The sequence below is a fragment of the Balaenoptera borealis genome (genome assembly GCF_965194805.1).
Source record: "Balaenoptera borealis genome assembly, chromosome: 9".
In the NCBI taxonomy this organism is placed as follows: Eukaryota; Metazoa; Chordata; class Mammalia; order Artiodactyla; family Balaenopteridae; genus Balaenoptera; species Balaenoptera borealis.
The window spans coordinates 109,418,496-109,440,511 of NC_138873.1; the positions used below are offsets into that span (position 1 = coordinate 109,418,496).

General features: G+C 39.9%; 1 pseudogene across 1 annotated transcript in view; it reads left to right on the plus strand.

Moving 5' to 3' along the window:
- The first annotated feature begins 6,153 nt into the window (after positions 1–6,153).
- LOC309635180 (coiled-coil domain-containing protein 112 pseudogene) overlaps positions 6,154–22,016 on the plus strand; it is a 54,596-nt pseudogene continuing 38,733 nt past the window's right edge. Inside the window, exons 1-2 of the transcript in view lie at positions 6,154–6,235; positions 15,126–15,205. The product of the transcript in view is annotated as a coiled-coil domain-containing protein 112 pseudogene (transcript). The remainder of the gene's footprint in view (positions 6,236–15,125; positions 15,206–22,016) is intronic.

Below are 22,016 nucleotides of genomic sequence, written 5' to 3' on the forward strand. Positions count from 1 at the left end.
CTCTTTCCAGGAGGAATTTTGGTGATTAAAGGAGGGAGCAAAGGTGGATGCTTATGTTAAATTATTTTGTCTTTACCCAGAAATTTTACAGAACTTCCAAAAGTTCCCTTTAATTTTTAAACATTCTTGATCATTTTTATAGTCTCTTCTTTAGTCTACTCTATTCTATTTATTTAAATTAATTTTTTTTTAGAATGGCAGATTCACAAGAAGTTGTAAGAAATAGTAGAGAGATCCCAGTTTCCTCCAGTGAAAACATCTTATGAAACTCGAGCAGAATATCACAACAGGATATCGACACGGATACTGTCAAGATAGAGAACATTTCCATCACCACAAGGAGCCCTTGTACAGCCACTTCCTACCCACCTCATCTCCTCCTCAACCCCTGGAAAACACAACTCTGTTCTCCACTTCTGTAATTTTGTCATTTTCAAATGGAATCTTATATAATAGAATCATATGCTATGCAACTTTTGAGGCTGGCTTTTTCACTCTGTAATCCTTTGGGAATTCACTCAGATTGGTTGTGGGTATCAATAGTTTGTTCCTTTTTATCGCTGAATAGTATTCCATGATATGGATGCACCACCATCCGCCTGTGGAAAGACACCTGGACTAACTCCAGGTTTTGGCTATCATGAAAAATCCACTAGAAACACTTGTAGACAAAGTTTGGTATGAACATAAGTAGTGTCTTGCCAAGTTTTATCAGTCTTTTCAAGCTCTTTGGGGTATTTGCTTTTTCTTTTGACTTCTGTTCTCAATTTCAGTGATTTCTTTTTTTTTTTTTAAAGTTTAATTTTATTTATTTATTTATTTATTTATGGCTGTGTTGGGTCTTCGTTTCTGTGCGAGGGCTTTCTCTAGTTGCGGTGAGCGGGGGCCACTCTTCATCGCGGTGCGCGGGCCTCTCATTATCGCAGCCTCTCTTGTTGCGGAGCACAGGCTCCAGACGCGCAGGCTCAGTAATTGTGGCTCACGGGCCTAGTTGCTCCGTGGCATATGGGATTTTCCCAGACCAGGGCTCGAACCCGTGTCCCCTGCATTGGCAGGCAGATTCTCAACCACTGCGCCACCAGGGAAGCCCCAATTTCAGTGATTTCTGATTTTACCTTTATTATTTCCTTCCTTCTACTTGCTTTCAGTTTATTTTGCTTTCCTTTTTTTTTTTCCTGGGTTCTCGAAATGGGAGCTTAAATGATTGATTTGAGACTTTTATTCTTTATAATATCTTGACTTAGTGCTATCAATTTCCCTTTCAGTACTGCTTTAGTTATGTCCCACAAATTTTGATATATTGTATTTTCAGTCAATGTATTAAAAATATTTTCTTGAGACTTCCTCTTTTACCCATGGGTTATTTAGAAATGTGTTGTTTAGTTTCCAAGTGTTTGAAAAATTTCTTACTCTATTTTTGATTTCTAGAGTGATTCTACTTGGAGAACACACTTTGTATGATTTCAATTATTTTAAATTTGTTGGGATATTTTTATGGCTTGGGATATAGTCTATATTAACATACGTTCTGTGGGCACTTGAAAATAATGTATTTTCTGCTGTTGTTGGGTGGAGTGTTCTATAAATGTTGATTAGATTGTGATGATGTTGAGTTCTTCTATATCCTGCTGATTTTCTGTGTGGTTGTTCTATTAACTGTTGAGAGGAAGTGTTAAAGTCTCCTAACAACTACAGATGATATATTTCTCTTTTAGTTCTATTAGTTGTTGCTTTACATATTTTCCAATTTTTTAATTTGGTGCATACATGTTTGAGATTTTTATATATTCTTGGTGAATTTAACTCTTTTATCATTATATCATGCCTTTCTCTGTCTCTCATAACTTTCTTTGCTCTGATGTCTATTTTATCTGATAGTAATAAAGTCACTTATGCTTTCCTTGATTAATGCTTGTATGATATGTATTTTCTCATTTTTTAAACATTCAACCTGTCTATATTGTTATATTTGAAGTAAGTTTCATGTAGACAGCACATAGTTGAGACATGTTTTTAAATCCACTCTGCCAATTTCTGTTTTTTTTTTTTAAACATCTTTATTGGAGTATAGTTGCTTTACAATGGTGTGTTAGTTTCTGCTGTATAACAAAGTGAATCAGCTATACATATACATATATCCCCATATCTCCTCCCTCTTCCATCTCCCTCCCACCCTCCCTATCCCAGCCCTCTAAGTGGTCAAAAAGCACCGAGCTGATCTCCCTGTGCTATGCGGTTGCTTCCCACTAGCTATCTATTTTACATTTGGTAGTGTATGTAAGTCCATGCCACTCTCTCACTTCGTCCTAGCTTACCCTTCCTCCTCCCCATGTCCTCAAGTCTATTCTCTACGTCTTCATCTTTATTCCTGTCCTGCCCCTAGGTTCTTCAGAACGATATATATATATATATATATTTTTAGATTCCATATGTATGCATTGGCATACGGTATTTGTTTTTCTCTTTCTGACTTACTTCATTCTGTATGACAGACTCTAGGTCCATCCACCTCACTACAAATAACTCAATTTAATTTCTTTTTATGGCTGAGTAATATTCCATTGTATATATGTGCCACATCTTCTTTATCCATTCATCTGTTGATGGACACTTAGGTTGCTTCCATGTCCTGGCTATTGTAAATAGAGCTGCAATGAACATTGTGATACATGACTCTTTTCGAATTATGGTTTTCTAGGGATATATGCCCACTAGTGGGATTGCTGGGTCTTATGGTAGTTCTATTTTTAGTTTTTTAAGGAACTTCCATACTGTTCTCCATAGTGGCTGTATCAATTTACATTCCCACCAACAGTGCAAGAGCGTTCCCTTTTCTCCACACCCTCTCCAGCATTTATTGTTTCTGTCTTTTAATTGATGTAATTAGACCCTTTATATTTAATGTAATTTTGATATGTTAGAATTTGTCCTTTTATTATTTTGTTTTCTCTCTAATTTCTCTGTTTTTTTCCCCCTACTTCCTGTGGATTATTTGAACTTAATGTAGAATTCCATTTTGATATATCTACAGTGTTTTTGAGTGTATCTCTTTGTACAGTCTTTTTGTAGATGCTCTAGGTATTACAGTTTATATACAGAATTGTCATTGTCTACTGGTGTCACCATTTTACTAGTTCAAGTGAAATATAGAAATCTAACTTCCCTTTACATCCCTACACCCTTCCCTATTTATAATAAGATTGTCTTACATATTTTCTGTAGATACATTTAGACCCACACCAGACAGTGTTATAATTTTTGCTTCAACTGTCAAACATAATTTAAAAACTTAAGAGGAGAAGGAAAGCTTGTTGCTTTGTCCATTTTTGTTTGTTTATTGTATTCTTTCTTCCTTCTGAATATTTCAAGGTTCCTTCTTTTATCATTTCCTTTCTGTTTAGAGAATTTCCTTTAGCTTTTCTTATAGGGTAGATCTGCTGGTGACAAATCCTCTTAGTTTTCCTTCATTTCCTTCATTCAAAAATGTCTTGATTTCTTCTTCATCACTGCAGGATATTTTTGCTGCGTATAGGATTCTGGGTTGCAGCTCTTCCCTTTCAGCTCCTGAAAAATGCCTATACTACTTTCTTTTGGCCTCTGTGATTTCTGATGAAAAACCTGTTGTTGGTCTAATTGTTTCTCCCCTATAGGTAGGATGTGAGTTTCCTCTGGTGGCTTTCAAAGTGTTTTCTCTGTCTTTAGTTTTTAGAGGCGTTGGGCTGACCCTTCATGCACCAAAGCATTTTGATAAGGAGGAGAGGAGGTCAGTGGAGAAGGTGGGAACAGTGTGAGCAGGGAAGGGACTGGAAAACATAAGTGAGTGACAGACGTTATCCAAGAGGGCCAGTCCCTGGATCTCTTCTGATGTAAGGCCGTGCACCTGGGAAGAACACCTCAGGTCTCAGGCCTAGGTAGCAGGTGGAGGGATGGTACCACTTACCAAAATAGCAAAACCAGAAGGCAGAAGCTGGCTTTGAGGGGATAACACTTTTATTGCCACACAGGTTTGGTTGTTGGGAGGCTGGGATGAGACATGACAGGTAGATCACTCAGCACAGTGCCCGGCACAGAGGCAGCACCCAATACATGCTAGCTACAATCATCTCTGCTCTTCAGAGGCTACAGAGCAGCAATTTCAGCGCCAGGCTAAGAAATGCTGGCCACTGATGCGTATAGAAATGCGCACATTTTCTGAATCTGTTTGCACACTTGGGTCCTTTTTTTCTGAAATAAACAAAATATATCTTTATAGCTGTAAGATGTAACTTGAATTCTCACCATGGTTTTAGCTGTGATTAGAAAAACTGGGAGAATAAAACAGTCAGACCACAGGTGAGGACTTGCAAGCGGCCTTAGGGAGGCAAGTTAGCCAACATTCTGTCACTTTTTCCTCTGATTACAAGTTTCCCTGAGAGTCGGGTATTTTTTCTACCTAGAATAAACAAAAAGGAAAGTCTTTGACAGCCTTTGGTTCAGGAACAGCTGATGGTACTGTTTGCATAGGTACATTCATTATGGGCTCTAAAGCTTGCTGAGCTGGCTGACGGCACGTACAGAGCCAAGTGGGAAAACGCCCGGGGGTCCTGGTTGCATTAGAATCCCATGTATGTGGTGCAATGAGTTTAATTCATGAAAAATAAATTTAATAATTTGTTGACTTTGTCTTCTTTCTGGACTCGCTCTTTTGCATTGTACTTGAAAAAGCGTTTACTTAAATGCTGCAGGAGCACTGAAGGTAAGCACTGGAACTCAAGCCTCACGCCACGGACTCTGCAAGATTACGAGCCCCAGTGGGGAAGGTGAGGTGTAAGGGGCAGGCAATTAACACCGTTTCTTTTAAGATGTTTTCATTGAGAGCTGGTATTTTTTTAAAAAAAGCGGTACATCACTACAAATAACTCAATTTCCTTCCTTTTTATGGCTCAGTAATATTCCATTGTATATATGTGTCACATCTTCTTTATCATTCATCTGTCGATGGACACTTAGGTTGATTCCATGTCCTGACTATTGTAAACAGAGCTGCAATGAACATTGTGGTACATGTCTCTTTTTGAATTATGGTTTTCTCAGGGTATATGCCCAGTGTGGGATCACTGGGTCATATGGTAATTCTATTTTTAGTTTTTTAAGGAACCTCCATACTGTTCCCATAGTGGCTATATCAATTTACATTCCCACCAACAGTGCAAGAGGGTTCCCTTTTCTCCACACCCTCTCCAGCAGTTATTGTTTGTAGATTTTTTGATGATGGTCATTCTGACCGGTGTGAAGTGATACTTCATTGTAGTTTTGATTTGCATTTCTCTAATGATTAGCTATTTGTAGTGAGGTGGATGGACCTAGAGTCTGTCATACAGAGTGAAGTGAGTCAGAAAGAGAAAAACAAATACCGTATGCTAACACGTATATATGGAATCTAAAAAAAAAAAAAAAAAAAAAAAGGCTCTGAAGAACCTAGGGGCAGGACAGGAATAAAGATGCAGACTGCAGACACGTAGAGAATGGACTTGAGGACACGGGGAGGGGGAAGGGTAAGCTGGGACGAAGTGAGAGAGTGGCATGGACATATATACACTACCAAATGTAAAATAGATAGCTAGTGGGAAGAAGCCGCATAGCACAGGGAGATCAGCTCAGTGCTTTGTGACCACCTAGAGGGGTGGGATAGGGAGGGTGGGAGGGAGACGCGAGAGGGAGGGGATATGGGGACATATGTATACGTATAGCTGATTCACTTTGTTATACAGCAGAAACTAACACACCATTGTAAGGCAATTATACTCCAATAAAGATGTTAAAAAAGTAAAGAATTATACAATGTTATGTGTCAATTAGATCTCAGTAAAGTTGGAAAAAAAAGTAACAAAACAAAACAAAACGGTACCTCAGCTGTGTGTTTGTCTTTTTCACCGTCAAAGCAAGTTGAGATGCTCGGCTCTGTGAACAGGAGAGCTGAGACCCCGCGCTCTGTAATGAGGACAGTGAGGGTTATGCAGCGTGTTCAAGGCCACAGCAGAGCCCAGATCAGGACAGAACCTGGATCCTGTTGCCTGCCTGCTGGCTGCCTGTGCCCCCTCCATCCCCGCCCCTCTGATGTCCCTGAAGGCTCATTGCTGGCGACCAGGAGAGTATCCTCTGAGACATTCAAGGATGTCAGAATTGGAAGGGGCCTTCGAGAGAATCAGCCTCGACCCTGCGAAGCTCTGGGGCTTGTTCAAGGTTGGGGATAAGGGTGAGAGAGCTTCGCTGACTGGATCCTGGGCCATTTGCATTTCTTTAGGCCACTCCAGGTCTGGTGGACACGATTCAGAGAGCTCCTGTCGCGGTAACTGCCACAGGGCTCGTCCACTCCAGGACTTGTGTGTCTTGCGCGTCCTCTCACTCCAAGTCCCTGGGCTGGGTGGTCTCGTTGCAGGTGGTCCACAGGATCTTCTGGCCCAAACATCCGGCACTTTGGTGATTCCGGGTACAGTCCGTGATGGAATTCCCTAGATTCCGTCCGGAAACCTTCTGCTGCAACCAAACGAATCGTTTCTCTTTCACGCAACCCCTGGCATTTTCTGCCTCTGCCCCTTTGCAAAGCCGTTCCTTTTCCCTGGGGCCCTCTTTTGCCTCCTCTTAACGATGTGCCAATGCTCCCCTGGGATGTGATGCCCCGGGAGCATAGGCCTGTCTGTCTTCCCCTTGGAACAGTGCTCAGCGCATAGTAGGCACTCACCAAATATTTGCTTAGAAATGGGTCCAAAGGATTATCGGTGCTGTTTGGTTCCCATCTTTTGGAGCCTTATTCATCCATAACTAGGGTCCTTGATCCTTGCCTGTGGGCTCAATCCCATCTTCGACTCTGCTCAATTCTCGCCCAGATGGAAGAGTCATTAGGCCTCTTGCCAGAAGCAGGTATAACTTGCCATCAAGTTCGTTCTGCTGCTACTCAGGCTCTGTCCTCGGGCCTTATCTCTGGACTCTGGTTTCCCACTCAGTGACTCTGATGATGAATCTAGTGCCCTTCCCCACCAGGTGGCAGTTTGGTGTATCTTGTTTAACTTTATGCTAAAAAGGTCATGCTGTACCCCTGGCTGTCAAGTTCTGCTTGCCAGACTGACCTTTCTTCTGGCGTCTGTCACAGACTCTGTCCCCGCAGCGCCTGTCCTACCCTGGGGGTGGGTGACTCTAGGTCTCCACTCCTCCCTGGAATGTTCTGTGTGGGAGTCATTCTCTCTCTCTCTCTCTTTTTTAAATAAATTGATTTATTTATTTTTGGCTGCATTAGGTCTCCATTGCTGCGTGCAGGCTTTCTCTAGTTGCGGCGAGCGGGGGCTACTCTTCCTTGCAGTGTGCGGGCTTCTCATTGTGGTGGCTTGTCTTTGTTGCGGAGCACGGAGCTCTAGGCTCACGGGCTTCAGTAGTTGTGGCTCACGGGGTCTAGAGCACAGGCTCAGTAGTTGTGGTGCACGGGCTTAGTTGCTCCACGGCATGTGGTATCTTCCCGGACCAGGTCTCAAACCCGTGTCCCCTGCATTGGCAGGTGGATTATTAACCACTGTGCCACCAGGGAAGTCCTGGGAGTCATTCTCTTGGTACCTTGGTACATCAGTGTCTGTTAAGATGATGCTTCGCTCCATCCAGGGTTCTCGCCCTGAATTCCAGTCTGCTCTCTGATGTGTGTCCTGGAAGGTGCTGCCTGCTTGATTTAGTGGTCTTGCCACCTCGGGGCTCCGGCTGTGACTCTTGTGGGGTCACCCTCGCCTCCTGGCGTTGGATTGGCAAAGCCAACCACTGCCTCTGTAGTGTTTCATCGTAAACTCCACTGGCTACACTGGTCTTTCTCCCAGAACTGTGACCATTTCCCCATCACCTTCAAGTCCAAGACCCGCATCTGGGATCACCATTAAGAGCCTCGACACCAGCTGTGTGACTTAGGCAAGTTACTTAACTCCAAGCCTCAATTTTCCCATCTGTGAAATGGGGGAGAAATGAGGCAATCACTGTATTTTGTCTCGTTTGGTCATGATGAGGACTGAATTAGCAGGAAGTGTAACCTGTAAGTTTCACACCCAGGGTTTCTGGGCTCCCTTGCCCATCTCAGCCCTCCAAGCTGCTCTATACCCTTGAGCTCCCATAACGCTTATTCTCCAAACCACTCATTTTAGATTTAAAGGTCCCATCTGGCAACTGTAGTTTCCATTTTTTAAAGCCACGTCTCACATCTGCAGCTATATCGTCAGCTCCTTTAGGTAAAAACCTGTGTCTGGTGCCACCTTGTATCTTCCAAGCCCGGCCCCATGCACTGCATATACCAGGTACATAAGAAATGCTTACTCTTATTGAGATCTCCTTTAGTCTCAAAGTCAAACACAACCATCCCACAAACGCTGATGAGTTTGCTCACCCTGGAGTGCATTTCCCTTGCTGAGTGTGCAAGGACACACGCCAAGGCCGACAGAACACTTACTAGCCACCCCAGGGATTGATTCTGCCGGTGGCAGCTGTCCTGGGACAGTGTTCCTTGTTAATGGTGTTCTTAGATGCAGGGGTGAGAAGTCACGGTGCTCACGCTAAAACTCTGCTTTCCCGTCAGCTCAGGGAAAATGACGGCTCTAGAACTCAGCTTGCTGGGAGCTAAGGACTGACTCCCAGGGTTTCGAATCCTGCCTCACTTGTGGTGGCAGAGCCCCATCCTCACTAGGATGTTTCAGATCTGGCCATTTAATTGATCATTTTCCTCAAACCATACACCTTGACTTTACTTCCCGGTGACCAGTAAGAGGATGAAGGCTGCCACAAGTGTCATCAGTAAGTTCAATAAGGTCATATGGACTTTCTTGCAGAAAGGAATTTAACACAATTAACCTGACACATGACAATGGTTTAAAGAAAAGCTTCTTTGGGTTCTGAGTTGAAAAGCAACTGACATTGGTGCTCTCACACTGTAAGGTCTCTTTCTTCTATAAAACAGGGGGAAATGTATTTTCCTGCCCTGCCCTCCACAGAAGGTCGTTGTAAAGGTCATACCTGGTAACATCTGTGAAAGATCCTTCTGAGCTTAAAAGGGCTGATGGGCATAAGGCAAACAAGATGGTTTTGTTGAAATACAGACCCTCCCAGGCCTGGCGGTATTCACAGGGCCTGGCCTGGGGCCTGGATGGAGAGGCCAGGGTTGGGGAGGGGCGGGCAGGGTGCACCGTGAAGGTGGTGTCATCATGTAACTCGAGCCTGGCTCATCTGAAGGATGACCAGGCATCCTTTTGGGGGTAAGCCTTGCTCTTCCCTTAGAGTTTGCAAATTCTGATCTAGGGACCTAGAGGCTTCTGTTCCAGATCTCGGTGGGAGGGTCCTGAGGAAACACAGTCTGGGACAAGACTTCTCCTACCTGAATATTTGTCCTTAGGACAAGAATTCTCTAGATACACTAAGAAACACATGCTTGTTTTTCTATGGTCCATCTTCTCTGGGAAGGAGAGAACTAAAAAAACTGGACCTAAAATTACAAAAGGGATATTGTTTGGCAAAGTGGGGAGAAAGCAAAGAAAGAAAAATGTGACGGTAGAGAGAGCAGGGCAAGAGTTTTATGTCCGCTCCGGGGTTAGAGGTATCCCAGCCTGTTAGCAACAGAAGCTGGGTTGGCTTCTGGATACTGCGAGGGAATTACCTTTCTGAGATGACTTAGGGGCATTTCATTTCAAGGTCTCTTCAGTTTCTTCGCTGAGTCTATAAACTTTGTGAGGGAAAATAGAAATGTATATCCACTTCAAGAACAACGCGACAAGCTATCTTTTACAGTGGATTCTTGCACTTTTTAAATTTTTAGTAGGGAGAATTCTAAGAAATGAGGAAGAAGAGTGAAATATGGAAGCAAGATGTCATGAGAACCCATTAGTAACTAATTTGTGAAGCATGTCAGGTAGTTTCCCATGAGGTTGGTTGTCTTAAGCGCGAACTCCTAGAGATGTTACCCCAAATGTTATCTCTAGAGAGGGGCGGATAATGAAGAACCAAGAGACAAATATCTCTCAGAGACAGATAATCTCCAGATTGAAGTGACCATTGTCTGCATGCTCAGGGGTCCAGAAAGAAATTGCCAACGTCAGACTGTCCACCTTCCTCCAAGAGAAAGTACAAAAGTAGTGTTCAAAGAAATAGAGTTCAAAGAAAGCATATAAATAACTGACCCAAATAATAGCCTTCGGGGGTCTCCAAAGAGGCTTCCTTAGTGAGAGATGCCTCTAACACTTTTGCAGAAAAATTCATCTTTCTTAACGGTGATAATAACATTAAGGCTTTAAGAAGTACTTCTAAAGTTTTGGGGAAAAGTCCACTTACCCGGAGGCAAGAAACAGCTCATGTTAGATGATCCATTAACCCCTGAACTAGGCCTATAAATGAAATGGTTTACAGAGAAAGGAATTAAAGAATTTACAATCTTTGTCAAAACCCCCAAATAACTCCCGTTATTTCTCCGTTTCAAATAAAGATTCATACGCAGATCCAAAGAGTAATGATTTTTAAATTAAAAAATTTTATGAGCTTTTCAAGCAGAGAAGTAAAACTAGAGGGTCAGGCTCTTTCTCTGCAGAGAAAAAAAGAGAAAAGTGGGAAGGGGGAGATAAAAGCCATATGGGGAGAATAACCATATTTTTCGGAGAGCTCCTGAGAACATATTTATGGCGGATGATAAAACCACTGAATCCTGACTTTGTGTTACTTAGAGAACGGTTCCCTAAGCAGATTAATAGCATAAAGACTATTCCAGGTAGGACCCAGAAGTTAATTAGGAGAAGAAGTCATGCTTATCATTAACAGCACAGTTTGCAAACCAAAAATGTCTCACTCGGTGCTTCTGTGTTGACAACAGAAGGGCTGGGAGCAATGCTACTTGGCCACACTTGGGAGAGTCGTCAGTTGGAGTTAAAAGTTTATAACAGGAATCATAGATTTTAGAGAGTGGGGGACATCACAGAAAACCTAAATTGATTCCACCTCTCCATGTGTAGATGAGAAAATGTTTATGGTTACAGCTAGTTGGTTAAAAGGGTCTAGGATTACATTTTAGAATGTCTTGCTCAGATTTCTCTTCTCTACCATAATGGTTTACTTAAAGCAGTCATGGAATCAGAGCGTTTCACTCAGGTTGGAAGAGGCCTTGAAATTCGTCCTTTCAGTAACCTTCTCATTGATATATAACACACGTACAAAAAGGTGCACAAGTCATAAGAATACAGGAAACACATCCTCCCCAGAAGGGAAACAAAACCTCACCCGGACTCCAGGAGATACCTCGGGCCTCTTCAAGTCATGGCCTCTTCAAGTCATGGCCCACACCCAGGGTCAGATATCTCTGTGCCCAGTTGAGGAATCAGCAAATTGAGGTCCACACTGGATAAACGATTTGCCCAAAAGCACACTATTAGTGATTTTGTGCCACCTATGCCTGTACTTTTCCACTAAGTTAATTCCATCTAATTTAACTAAGAATACAAAGCTTAGCACGGTGTAACACTGCAATAAGAGTCTCCCCAATGTTTGTTGAATGAATTAATGAACTCATTCTGGAGGTTCCTCCTGTTTCATACGTCACTTCTGTGTCCTCTGTGTGTTTTTACTTGGCCTCCCCCCGACATGGCAGGTCTCATCATATCTCCTTGATGATTCTGGGCCATCCGCATGCTTCTGTGAGAGGACCGAAGCTGTATGCATGGCTGGTGCCGCCCTTTGTAGGGCTTTTCTCTAGGGGGTGGAATGTGACCCGTTTCTCTGGGTAAACTCCCATGTTGGTATCCGAAGACATTTTCTCTGGGGTTATTTTACTTTGATAGTAAAGAACCCCTCCATTGTCTGGGGGACACGAGGACTGCTAGTATTTTACAAGCGGTGTGGGAGAAGGAGTGGTGACCTGCTTCTCACACAGGAGATTCCACTAAACCCTGTTTCCATTCCTACCTCTCTTTCCAGTCTCCTCTGGGGGAGACCAAAACTTGATCTGCTTTTTCTTGTTGCCATGCGATAGCAGTTCCAAACAATGGCGGTAATAAAAACACTCTTCTGCCCTCAAACATTAAATTGCTCTGGTTCTAAATAATTGTGGTTGCTATTAATTGTTTTTAGCTTTATGGAGATTTAATTGACATACTGTAAAAGTCACCTACTTCAAGTGTACGTGTAATGACTGTTGGTACTTGCACACAGTTTGATGAATTCTGGTAACTGTACTCAAGATATAGAAGAGTTCCATCACTCCGAACAGTTTCCTTGTGCCCCTTTGCACTGGAGCCTGTGCTCCGACGTCCTGTCTCCGGCAACCACTGACCTGCTTTCTCTCAGGATGCTTTTTACCTTTCCTAGAATTTCATAGAATGGAATCAAGTGGTATGTAGTCTTCTGTGTTTGTTTCCTTTCACTTAACATGGTTTTGAGGTCCATCCATCTTATTGTGTGTATTAGGATTTTATTCTTTTTTATTGCTAAGCAGTGTTCCATGATATGGATATCTTACAATTAGTTTATCCATTCACATGTAGGTGAATGTTTGGGTTGTTTCCAGTTTTTTTAAAAAATTAATTTAATTAATTAATTAATTAATTAATTTTGGGGGCTGCGTTGGGTCTTTGTTGTTGTGTGCAGGCTTTCTCTAGTTGTGGTGAGCGGGGGCTACTCTTCGTTGTGGTGCACGGGCTTCTCATTGCGGTGGCTTCTCTTGTTGCAGAGTGTGGGCTTCAGTAGTTGTGGCACATGGGCTCAGTAGTTGTGGCTCGTGGGCTCTAGAGTGCAGGCTCAGGAGTTGTGGCGCACGGGCTTAGTTGCTCCACAGCATGTGGGACCTTCCCGGACCAGGACTCGAACCCATGTCCCCTGTATTGGCAGGTGGATTCTTAACCACTATGCCATAAGGAAGCCCTGTTCCCAGTTTTTGACAATTGTGCATATTGCTGCTGTGAATGTTTGGTACAAGTCTTCATGTGGACGCACAATTTTATTTCTTTTTGATAAATGTCTAAAAGTAGGATTGCTGGAACTTGTGTTTAACTCTGTAAGATACTGCGATATCAACTCAGAATGGCTGTGCCACTCTGCATTCCACCAGCAATGGATGAGAGCTGTCATTGCGTCATCTACACGTGGAGTTGTCAGTATTTTTAATTCAAGCTATTCTAGTGGTGTGTCGTGTTATCTCATCATGGTTTTAGTTTCATTTCCCTGATAACTTGTGATGTCATGTTCTTATTCGTCATTTATCTTCTTTGTGAAGTGCCTGTTCAAATCGTTTTTTGTCTTCCTATTATTGGGTTGTTTGTCTTCTTATTACTGAGTTGAAAGAGTTCTTTTTATACTTTGGATACAAGCCTTCATCAGATGTATTTTGGAAAATTTTTTTTCCTAGTCTAGACTTGCCTTTTTGTTTCCTCAATTATGTCTTCCTAAGAATAAAGTATTAAATTCTGATGAAATCTATTTTGTCAGTTTTTTCTTTCATAGGTCATGCTTATAGTGTCCTATTTAAGAAAACTTTGACCCAGGCCACAGAGATTTTCTGTTTTCTTCTAAACGTTTTATAGTTTTGCTTCCAATGTTTTGGTCTATTACTCACTTTTGAGTTAATTTTTATTTGTGTAATGTCTGGATTGTGGCTAATTTTTAAAATAAAGATATCCAGTTTTTCTAGCATAATTTAAAGACTATTTTTTCCCTGTGGAATTACCTTGGCTTGAGAAAGGACTCGGCATATTCCACAGATAGAAAGGAGGTCAGTGTGGCCTGAATAGAGCAAGAGAGGAGAAGATGTTGTATCGTGTTGTTGGAGAGAAACACAGGTGCCAAACCTTGTAAGGTCTTATGGGCCTTGATAAGAAATTTGGATTTTATGCTGAAAGCTACACAATTGCCTCAAGGGTTATAAGCAGGGGTGCTGGAAATTCTGATTGATAATCTAAAATGAAAATTCTTTATCAGTCTGTACGAATCCATTGTAACCACTCCAAATAAGGTAGGTCATTACTGACCATGCAACAGTATGCCGAGTTTGATGAAGTTTTATTGTTTACTCAATGGGGCAAAATTTGACCCATACCTCAGCAGTTCTTAAATTGCCAACTGCACATTCGCCTTTCCCCCTCTCCTTGTAGGAGTCTGTATAAAACCAGAGCTAATGCACTTTTCTGAATGCTAGCTTATATGCTGCTACTGCCAGGAATTTTTGCCAGGGATATTAAAAACGCTACCTGGTGTTTTATGTCCTTTGGTTTCTCGTTTTGCTCTTTCTTTATCACCAAAGTAAACACTGTGCTAATGCCAACAGGAAAAAGCTTCAGGAGACTCTTTAGTTATTAGAGATTGCATACCCCTTGGTGATTATTACCAGCTTAAAGTATGTGAAATTAACTAAACATGAGGATAGCATTCCTAGAATAAAGAATATTTATGATATACTGTGAACCTGAAAATGATTAAATTAGCTTAAATAAAAAGAGAGATTTTGATACAGAAAATTTTTCTTCTGTATTAGAGCAGGTTATGAGAGAAATTGTAGAGATCTCTAACAATAATATGGTTTTTTGGAAAATTTTGTTGATGAATGGTTAACCAGTTAAGCTATATCTAAATACTCTTTTCAGCTCAATTCTAAAAGGCTCTTTATTTAAATGTATATCTGTGCCTAATCTATAGCAGTGTTAATAGATGCTTTATCTTTCAGAACATTTTACACATTGAAGTTAAGAGAGAAGAAATGAAAGTTAAATGAAGTTGTATAAATAGGTTATTATTATTTTTTCTTCCACTGAATGAGTTCTATATGATTAATATCACAGGTTGGGCTGATCAGTTCAAAATTTGCATCATAATTCAAAATTTGTCTAACACTGTGAAAATGCTGGCTAGGAGGAAGGACACTTTATTCAATAAAATGTTGCTACTAGTCTTAATAATCCTGACATTCCTTAACTTTACTTTCTTGATATGAACTCTACAATAATTCAGATTTCATTCTAAAGATTTAAAATCTTTACATGTAGAATATAGTTTTAGTCTTCTAAATTTTTCTCATTTATTGAGATAGTCTTGCTAGAATGGAGTTGAGAAATTTTGTAATTTAAAGAGATGTAGAGAAACTCCCACTTCTTTTGGGCTAGATATTGTGAAAATTCTCCCACTAATGGCATCTGGAAGTTACGAGGTGGATATCTTCAAAGAGAAAATGGACATTAGAGTGGTAAGCTAGTATAGAAACTCTGATTTCCCTGGCAGTGTCTACAATACCAGAAACATAGACCAGGGTTTTGATAGCCTCATAAAGAAATAGGGGGCAAGAACCTTTGTCTAGCAAGATGAGCAAATAACTAAGACTCATGCATAAAGCTAGCATGCTCAAAGGGCTAGACTCTCAGTGAAAGGCTGAGGTGGAAAAATATCCATATCTTGGTGAAGGGATTCAAAAGGAAATTTTTAAATTCTTAGTTCTTGAAGGGCATAGAATTGCTTCTCTATTCCTAACAATATTCTCCATTGTGTTACTGAAAATGCAATGTTAGCAAAGAGGTAGGTTCTGTTTTCCAGGTGAAACTTTCATCTCCATGACAGGCCACAATAGCCCATAGTTATCTGTGTACACAGTTTACAGCTACAAAAACTGACTTTGGTACTTATTACAGAAAAGTGCTCAGTTAAATGTAAGTGTTATTCCTTCAGCAAAATATTCACTGACCCAAAACCTTGGGTGGCATTTTGCAGAGTCCACAGTCTGATGAATGTTTAGACAGGTGGGTTTACACTGTCTTAAGAGGATGAGGGCCTGCCCCTGAGATATTACCTCATTATGCAAAAATAACATATCCTTCATGACTATTTTCACAGACATTTAAGACACATCTGATGAAGTTCAACTTTCAGGAACCAAGGACTGCCAGAAAATATTAGCCTCTACATTATGCATGCATTTAGAAGCTTACCTGGAATCTGCCTTTTATAAAGGATTAGTATGGATAAGTTGAACTATACATTTTTTAAAACTCGACTGCCATTAAAGAAGAAATTATAAGGTTGCAACAACAACAACAAAAATAATAAATAAATTCTTACTCCTTGGCTTCAGGGGGGAAAATGTCTCACCTGAAAATTAATTACCAGCCTATCTATACATGATAATTTACAACACATGTACAGTTCGAGAATCACCATGCTAACAATCTAATTCAAAGTACTTCCAGGTAGGTAGTGTACCAGTGTGGTAGAGCAGCAACCAGAAACAAATATATATTCATTTGGAGAAAGGCATTCTTAACTTGTTTTCTTCAAATTAAGGTCAGCAAAATAGGAGGAAACAAGCCACAGTGAGCAGAGTCAACAAACTAGCAAACGGTGAATTAGAGACCTGACTTAGGACCTGACAGAGCACATAAGATGTGGAGATTACCTAATGCAGAATGTAAAATAAGTATGCTTAAAATGTTTCTGTAAATAAAAAAAGAATATTGTAAATATGACCAAAGACTAAGATTGAGAGAACAGTTTTTACAATTATATACGTTTGGAAAGGAACTGGAGAGAATTTATAGAAAGAAAATGTATTCATTTAAATTAAAACTCTGGGGATGGGTTAAACATTAGGTAGAGCTTCAGATAAAGCTGAAGAGAAATTAATAAAATGGAGAAGAGATCGGTAGAATTCTGCAGAATTTAACAGAGAGAGAATAAGAAAATACAGAGGACAGGTTATGAGGCATGAAAGACAGGATAAGAAGGTCGAACACATGCTTACTTAGAGTTCCAGAGTAGAAGAGGGGTGAGAAGAGGAAGAGAAAGTATATTTTTAAAATATTAATATTTTAAAAAATGAGACTTCTCCACAATTGAGAAAGACCCAAGTTCTTAGATTTAGGAAAACAATAAATCCCAAGCAGAATAAATAAAAACTAGTCTTAACCCTGTCATATTGTAGTCAAAGTGAAACCATTAATGACAAGAGAAGATTAAAAGCAACTTGTTAAAACAGGCAACCTACATTCAAATAAAAATTAGATTGATGTCACAGCAGCAACAATGGAAGTTGGAGAGAATAGAAACATATCTTCAATGTGCTGAGACAAAATAAAAGTTAATCTAAAACTGGCCAGTTAGTTATCTTTCAAGAATGAGGACAAAATAAAGACATTTTTCAGACAAACACTAATTATAAGAGTTAACCACAATAGACTTCACTAAAGGAATTCTAAAAGGATGTACTTAAGGCAGGAGTAATATGATCCCAGATGGAAGGTCTAACATTCAAGAAAGAATGGTACACAAAAAATTGCTAAACATGAGGGTAAATATAAAGATGGACTGGATAAAAATTGAAATAACTTTTATTTGAGGGTAAAGGTATAAAAATCTCATAATAATAACTTTTAAGATGGGAGGGAAGTTACATGTTGAATTGTATCCCCCCAAAAAAGATCTGTTGGAGTCCTAACCCACAGGACCTCAGAATGTCATTTTATTTGGAGATAGGGTCTTTACAAAGATAATCAAGTTAAAGTGAGGTCCTTAGGATGGGCCTAATCCCGTAGGACTTGTGTTCTCACAAAAAGAAGAAATTCAGACACAGGCAGCCCACAGGAAGAGAACCATGTGAAGATGAATGTATGCTCTTCATGTATAGAGATCACAGTATGCTTCCACAAGCTGAGGAGCACGAGATTAGCAGCAAACCGCCAGAAGCATGAGAGGCATGGCACAGACTCTCCCTCACAGCCCTCGGAGGGAACCAACCCTGCTGACACCTTGATCTACAACTTCTAGCACCAGAACTGAAAGACAATACAATTTTGTTGTTTGAGTCGCCTGGTTTGCGGAACTTTGTTACAGCAGCCCTTGCAAATGAATACAGAAGTGTTCAGAGTCAAATTTCCAATGTGATGAGAGTTCTAAAATCTTTATATTATTTACAAAGATAGGACTATATATATATATATTTTTAAAACGTGTACTCACAATTATTTTTTAATTAATTAATTTATTTATTTATTTTTGGCTGTGTTGGGTCTTCGTTTCTGTGCGAGGGCTTTCTCTAGTTGCGGCGAGCGGGGGCCACTCTTCATCGCGGTGCGCAGGCCTCTCACTATCGCGGCCTCTCTTGTTGCGGAGCACAGGCTCAGTAGTTGTGGCTCACGGGTCCAGTTGCTCCGCGGCATGTGGGATCCTCCCAGACCAGGGCTCAAGCCCGTGTCCCCTGCACTGGCAGGCGGATTCTCAACCACTGCACCACCAGGGAAGCCCAGGACTATATATTTTTAAGCAAACTATGTAGGTTAAATTTTTTCTTGGAAGTCACTAAAAATGGAAATATAATATATATCTTCCACAGCAAGAGAATAAATGAAATTTTTAAAAAGTATTCCCATTGGAAATATGGCTGATTCTACGTCTGGGACAGAAAACGTACAAGATGATCCTGGAGTATCTTCACGCCAGAAAGCAAGGAAACTCAAAGACAAAAGGACTTGTGAACTAATCTGATTAGGCTTCACTGCCCAAAGATGGGAAAACTTAAGTGTCAACAAAGATAACAACTGTGATGGATTGAAGCACATCAAATTATTTAAATTCAGAGGTTCAAAATGATACTCTTTTTTTTTTACTATTTTTTATTTTTATTTATTTATTTTTTTGGCTGTCTTGGGTCTTCGTTTCTGTGCGAGGGCTTTCTCTAGTTGTGGCAAGTGGGGGCCACTCTTCATCGTGGTGCGCGGGCCTCTCATTATCGCGGCCTCTCTTGTTGTGGAGCGCAGGCTCCAGACACACAGGCTCAGTAGTTGTGGCTCATGGGCCTAGTTGCTCCGCCGCATGTGGGATCTTCCCAGACCAGGGCTCGAACCCGCGTCCCCTGCATTGGCAGGCAGATTCTCAACCACTGTGCCACCAGGGAAGCCCTATTTTTGATTTATAGAAAGAAATAAATAAATTCATTGGTCACCTTTGGAGGGTGCTAGAGAACATTCTCATTATTATGGAAACTAATAAAAGAAAGAAAAAAAAAATCAAGAATTAATCCTAAAAGTATTTCCTAAAAGATTTTCTGAGTCTTCAGACTATGAAAATTTGTTGTTCTTTATAAACTTATTCTAGAAAATAAATGTAGAAGTTAAAACAATTTTAATGCCACCATTTAAAAAACTCCTGATGAATAAATGCATGTAGGTAATGATCATCAATGGTAGACAAGACCATAGAAAAGAGAGAACCCAAATGTCACATGTGACCGTAGAAGTGTAATCCACCACCTATGAGGTGGCCTTGCCAAAGTGGGGAAATTAAACCGAAATCTGGGGAAGGCTCTAGCTCTAGAGAACAATTTGAGGAAACACAAAGGGATGGAAGGATGTGTTGAATGCACCACGTGATGCAATAACAAAACCACACCATAGGAAACCAGAGGACAGACGACTAGCTTATTCAACACATCAAATTAAATTAAATTAAATTAAATTAAAGGAAGGAGAACACACAAATTAAAAGAGATTTAGGAGACATACCAACCAAGAAGTGTAGACCCTTTTTTGATATTTATTTTTTTAAGAAAAAAAATGTATAAAATCATCAGGGAAATAGGAACATTGGCTGGATATTTTATGATATTAAAGATTCAATTTTAACTTTTAAAAGTGTGATAATGGTGTTGTGGTTTTGTTAAAGGAAGAGCAGTTTAAAATAATCTGGAGATGGAGTGTTTGGGGGGACAAGTAAAAGTCTAGATAGAGAATAACTGGCCATGTATTGATAATTATTGAAGCCAGGTTACATTGGGTTAATTATATTATTCTCTCTATTTCTATATATGTTTGAAAATTCTGTGATAAAAAAGTTAAATGAAAAAATAACAATCCCTACTTCACTGGGTGATAAGGAGATCAAAAAGTTAATTATTGTATTTATTAGCACAGAGGTTCCTGTGTAACTTGTAACCAATTTTTAAAAAGCCTCAGTTATAAACAAGGCAGAAAGAAGGAAAAATATAGAAAATTCAGGGAAACAAGAAGCACAAAATAAGGTAGAAAATTTCAAACTTATTAATCATTAAAAGCCAGTTTTAAAATTTGTATGCGAGCATATAGAGCCCAAAGACATAAGGCAATTTGAAAAAGAAGAGGAGGAGAAAGAGGGTAGTTCTCTACGAGTTATGCAGACTTTACGAACGCAAATTGTTGACCTGGCATGGGACCAGCACAGGGACAGGAAAGCAAACAGAGACAGAATAGAGTGCAGGGCAGAGCCATGTGTCTCATATAGTGTGTGGTCAGGACACCATTGTAGTCTGGGCAGGAAGTGATGGGGTACTCCGTAAAGGACGGCTATTTAGGGAATTATCATTTTTAAAAAATGAAACAAAATCAGATTTCAGATCCCTATTTCATACCATATAAAAAATAAGTTCTAAGTGGACTGAAGACCTTGGAATAAATATAACATAACCATAAGGTAATATATAATTATGAATTCTGAGTAGGAAAGTATTTCTTACACAAGACCTAAAAGGCACAAACCAAAAAGGAGAAAGATTGATTATATTTGACAATTATATCTTTTATCAAAGTAAAAAGAGATCATATTTACAACACATAAAACTGATAACTGAATCAATAAAACATACAACTCGATCAATTAAAAAAAGACTAATTACATATAAGTGCAAATAGTACTAGGTGAATCAGCAACTCATAGAAGACAAAACTAAATGGTCAGTAAAGAAAGAAAGAACGACAAAAACCTCAAGAATAATTCAGCGATTTCAACATAACTTGATGGGATACTATTCACACATATCGGATCAACAGAAATTTAAAAGGGCTGCAATCCCGCGTATCAGTGAGGAGGCTGAGCGACATTGACCAGCACATATATTTCTTGCTGTAAGCCTATGTACAGAAAGTCCCTCACATTACACAGGAGAACACACAGCAACGTTTATAGCATCTTTATTTATAAGAACAAAGTATTGGAAGCACATGTCCATCATAAGCAAAACTGACAAAGAAAACTTGTGTACAACCGCACAATAGACTACTATCAGGAAATCAAAATTAATTAACTATAGTCACAAATATCAACATGGGTGACTCTCAGAAACATAATGTTGGTGAAAAAAACCAAATAACAGATTAAATAAACATCACAATAATATTTATATAAGGTTTAATGCTTCCATAAATATATATAACAGAACGGGAGTTTGGGGTTAGCAGATGCAAACTATTGTACATAGGATGAATCAACAACAAGGTCCTAGTGTATAGCACAGGGAACTATATTCGATATCCTGTGATAAACCATAATGGAAAAGAATATGAAAAAGAATATATATGTATGTATAACTGAATCACTTTGCTGTACAGTAGAAATTAACACAATGTTGTAAATCAACTATACCCCAATAAAATAAATTTTTAAAAAGTAAATATGTACAGTAGAATTACAAAGAAGCACCCTAGAATGCTAACTATAAAATCCAGAATGAGTAGTTACGGTTCAGGGGCAAGGTGGCATGTTCAGGACAGGCTATAAATGGATCGGTGATATTTTCTTTCTTAATCTGGTTGCTGTATGCATGGGTATTTATTACATATAGAATTTTTATATAACTCTTATTAAGTATTAAAAATTAATTTAAAAAGTTGTAAAACCAACAACTTCGTAATAATAAAATATTAATAAAAACATTTAGAAAAATAGAGATTTTCATTGAGTTTCTTAAAATGCCAGGCATTGCTAGACACTGGAAAGGAACATCATGCTGAACAAGAAAGACATTGTTCTCGGCCTTACGGATCTTGAAACCTATCTGGAAGGATGGACATGGAACAACTAGTTACCACCACTCTGGATGACTTGCCATTCTCAAACACATGGTTTTTAGTGGATTCCTGCTTTCTCTTGGCCTTGCCTGCTCTCCTGTGATCCATCTTCTACCACGCACGTCTCCATGACTACAGAGTTTTCCCTGATGTTCCCCCTCAGTGTTGATCCTGCCTCTCAGGTCACCGGGCTTT